The sequence below is a fragment of the Oncorhynchus clarkii genome, chromosome 10 (assembly GCF_045791955.1).
Source record: "Oncorhynchus clarkii lewisi isolate Uvic-CL-2024 chromosome 10, UVic_Ocla_1.0, whole genome shotgun sequence".
Classification (NCBI taxonomy): Eukaryota; Metazoa; Chordata; class Actinopteri; order Salmoniformes; family Salmonidae; genus Oncorhynchus; species Oncorhynchus clarkii.
This window is the reverse complement of record NC_092156.1, coordinates 49,419,479-49,424,052: the sequence shown is the minus strand read 5'-3', so window position 1 is coordinate 49,424,052 and position 4,574 is coordinate 49,419,479. Positions and strand designations below refer to the sequence as shown.

The following is a 4,574-nucleotide window of genomic DNA, read 5'->3' as shown; positions in this document are numbered from 1 at the left end:
AGTGTGTGGAATTCTGTTTTATGATGCTTAGTTGTATACTTTTTTGTATAACCTAGAGAGGGTCTCCTCGACATTTGAGGAACTGACATCACCTTTTACACCATACTTTTACATACTTTAGCCAACACTGTCCACTCACACATACATTGACACGTCAATTTCACAGTGGTACAACAGTCAAATAGGACAGTAAAAGCAAAAAACTCCTTCAGCAAATTCACAATGTAGAGAAACTGCATCAGTGCAAGGAATGTGGTAGAAGCTTCTGTAAAAACATGAAAATAGCACAGTGAACAATCTGGAGAGTCCCATTTTTTTTCAACACCCCTTCCATTCAGTCCCCTCATCCATGCTCTGGGTGGTCTAGTCTGTGGTGTGTCTGAACATCTAGATGTAGGCCTTGCTGCTGGCAGCAGCATTGGAGTGTACTAGACATCGTATTTGTTCTCATCGCTGGGTGGGCAGGAGCTGCAGAGGAGTGCCCCGCCCAGGATCATCAGCCCTGCGGAGCCCCAGCCGATGTAGAGCGATGCCCGCATCTCCCTCTGGGCCTTGATCAGAAGAGGGTTGTAGAAGTCTTGGATGATGGTGTCTGCCGACCAGCAGATAGGGACCAGGAGGGCAACGATGAGGAGGATGAACCTGCTAGTGATGGCGACTTTAGCTTTCGAGCTCTCGACGTCCACAAAGTTGGTGCACATCCCCCCGGTAATGCCCAGCAGGATGGCGAACACGCCGGCGACGCCGACGATTATGATGAGCCCTGGTGGCCTGCAGGATCTGGGGCAAGGCCAGGAGGGAGTCGTAGACCTTACACTGCATCTGGCCCGTACTCTGGGTCACACAGTTCATCCATAAGCCTTCCCAGATGACCTGAGCAGTGGCTATGTTGGCTCCGCTGTTGCCTTCCACATGGGCAGAGCACAGATGATGATGCTTCCCAGCCAACCGATGATTGCCAGGGCTATGCCCAGCATCTGTAGTCCAGCCGACACCATCCTGATGGAGCCCTGGTAGTATGGACTGATTGAGCTGCTGGAAGCAGAGAGAAAGGGTGACAGGAGAGTATAGAGTGAAGAGTTTGACAATGGCAAGTTTGACAATGACACACACACACACACACACACACACAAACTGCAACTTTGTCAGAACATCAAATCCTCAGGGCTGTATTCATAAAGATTCTCAAAGTAGAAGTGCTGACCTACGATCAGTTTCCTCCTCTTAATGATTATGATTTAAAAAGCAAAACCGACACTGGATCAGCACTCATACTCTGAGACATGTCCTAATCAACAAGAGTTGATTGACATAGACAAACCACGTAAATGGCATGTTCACGAGAAGCCAGAAGAGTTTATCAATGCATAGAGGAAATTCCCTCATTACTGTTATCATCTCTAACACTGTCTGTTGGTTAATTGGCCTCTCGTATACCTTTTTCAATTCTTGATGCTTTTTTTTCTTCATGAATCTTCTAGCTTGGATGGAGGAGGGAACAAAGGGAAGGTGTACAGAAGTTATCCAACCTGATGACTAAGAAATGTAAATAGACAGCAAAACATAGCCTATCTCTCTCTGTCTGTCTAGCAGACTGCTGAGAGGCAAAATATTGGCTGTCCCCATAGAATCATCTTTTGGTTCCAGTTAGAACTATTTTGGGTTCCATGTAGAACCCTTTCCACAGAGGGCTCTACCTGGAACCAAAAAGGGTTAAACCTGGAGCCAAAAGGCTTCTCCTATGGGGACAGCCGAAGAACCCTTTTGGAAATGTTTTTTTCTAAAAGTGTAGTGTAAGTAGATCCAATTGAAATATAATCACTTCTAGTAATAAGCTTGTAAAGTGAATAAAATGCTATTTTCATTCACTTTTTTTTCAGGTGAAAAACAGACACCTCCCTTGGTGAGTCCATGTAAAGGTTCTCCCACTTCTCTTGCTCATTCTCCCTGTCACTCACTCAAACTCACACACGTGCAGATGCCGAGAAGAGGAAGAGTTGCCAATTACACCCATTTCCAACAATGTTTGTTGAATGGAATGATATGACGGAAACAATAAAATATGATCTTGTTCAAAAGTTCTCTTTTTTGCCTCTGTACACATTTACTGAGTAAAGTATTTGTCATCGTCACTACTTAACACTGTCAAAAAGTCATAATTATGGATAAACCCTGCCCATTTCCACAATTTATCACCTTAAAATTGGATTTTTAACCTAACCCTAACTAACGAAAGCCAAGTTTGATGCGTTGTTCCACCAGACCTTCTGCGCACATGACATCACTTTAGAGCATATGCCATCCTTCAGCACAATATGTCACACTTCGTAAAACACGTTTATATCATATTCAACATAGTGGGTTCGGTCACATTTTACTTTGGTGATGATATCACATAGTTATGCCAAATTTATGAACCCTTTATAAAGCATGACATATGGTTATAGATGCTTTGTAACACAAAAATCGCTGAAGTTGGAGACTTTTATCTCCCTCACCAACTTCAAACATCTGCTATCTGAGCAGCTAACCGATCGCTGCAGCTGTACATAGTCTATCGGTAAATAGCCCACCCATTTTTACCTACCTCATCCCCATACTGTTTTTATTTATTTACTTTTCTGCTCTTTTGCACACCAATATCTCTACCTGTACATGACCATCTGATCATTTATCACTCCAGTGTTAATCTGCAAAATTGTAATTATTTGCCTACCTCCTCATGCCTTTTGCACACAATGTATATAGACTCTCTTTTTTTCTACTGTGTTATCGACTTGTTAATTGTTTACTCCATGTGTAACTCTGTGTTGTCTGTTCACACTGCTATGCTTTATCTTGGCCAGGTCGCAGTTGCAAATGAGAACTTGTTCTCAACTAGCCTACCTGGTTAAATAAAGGTGAAATAAAAAAAATATAAAAAAAATGCATGTAGTGCTTATGAAGGCTTTATGAAGCTCTTATAAGCTGAACTTCATATAAAGCGGGACTGGTATTTTACTGTGAGTTACTGTTCTGTCGCGTCCTGGATGCCCACATTGTGCCAATCATTAAGAGTCTAATAAGAGTCTAAACCCCTGTCTAAGCCAAGAGGGGGGTTCTACTAAGCTATATAAAATTGTTTTAAGGTCATACTAAGGATAATCTTGCTATTTGACTTAGAATTTTAAGACCCGTTGATGTACAGTATCAGTCAAAAATTTGGACACATCTACTCATTCCAGGGTTTTTCTTTACTTTACTATTTTCTAGTATCCAAAAAGTAGTATCCAAAAAAGTGTTAAACAAATCTAAATATATTTTACATTTGAGATTATTTAAAGTAGCCACCCTTTGCCTTGATGACAGCTTTGCACACTCTTGGCATTCTCTCAACCAGCTTCATGAGATAGTCACCTGGAATGCATTTAAATTAACCAGTGTGCCTTGGTAAAAGTTAAATAGTGGAATTAATTTCCTCAATGCGTTTGAGCCAATCAGTTGTGTTGTGACAAAGTAGGGGTGGTATACAGAGATAGCACTATTTTTTTAAAGACCAAGTCCAAATTGTTGGGTTCTAAGAATATGAAATATAATTATTCATGTCACTGAGTAAGAGAGGGTAATGTATAACGTTTACATTATGTCAGGATATGTTATTGTTAGCCATCAGGGATCCTATGGAAGGGATCCTCTGGGAGAAGAAGACACACAGTCTGGTACCAGTCACCATAACAGCGATGAGTTGGAGAGGAGTGAGCACTTTGGGGCAGAGGTCAGGTCAGATGAAGTGAGGAAGAACAGATATCACTAAGGTTCTGTCTAGAAACAGAAATGCATTGGCTGTTAGGATGTGTAGGAGGAGACTCAACAAAGTTAAATATCAGTGCTTGTGTGAATGTGTCGTCGTCTAATGCAGCTGTACTGATCCTCTGGGAAGAATAAACTTGGTTAAGCTTTCATAGTGTCTGTTGAGGTTTTACTCTGAAAATTAGAACCTAACAATATTATGGCAAGAACAGCTCAAATAAGCAAAGAGAAACGATAGTCCATCATTACTTCAAGACATGAAGGTAAGTAAATGCAGAAAATGTCAAGAACTTTGAACGTTTCTTCAAGTGCAGTCGCAAAAACCATCAAGCGCTATGATGAAACTAAATCTCATGAGGACTGCCAGAGGAAAGGAAGACCCAGAGTTACCTCTGCTGCAGAGGATGAGTTCATTAGAGTTAACTGCACCTCTGATTGCAGCCCAAATAAATGCTTCACAGAGTTCAAGTAGCATACACATCTCAACATCAACTGCTCAGAGGAGACTGCGTAAATCAGGCCTTCATGGTCAAATTGCTGCAAAGAAACCACTACTAAAGGACACCATTAAGAAGAGACTTTCTTGGGCCAAGAAACACGAGCAATGGACATTAGACAGGTGGAACTCTGTCCTTTGGTCTGATGAGTCCACATTTGAGATTTTTGGTTCCAACCGTCTTGTCTTTGTGAGATGCAGAGTGGGTGAACGGATGATCTCCTCATGTGTGGTTCCCACCATGAGTGACAAAGTAGGGGTGGAGGAGGTGTGGGGTGCGTTGGTGGTG

General features: G+C 41.9%; 1 pseudogene; it reads right to left on the bottom strand.

Annotated features, from left to right (window-relative positions):
• Positions 1–428: 428 nt before the first annotated feature.
• LOC139419257 (claudin-4-like) lies at positions 429–998 on the bottom strand (annotated as a pseudogene).
• Between the last annotated feature and the right edge of the window lie 3,576 nt (positions 999–4,574).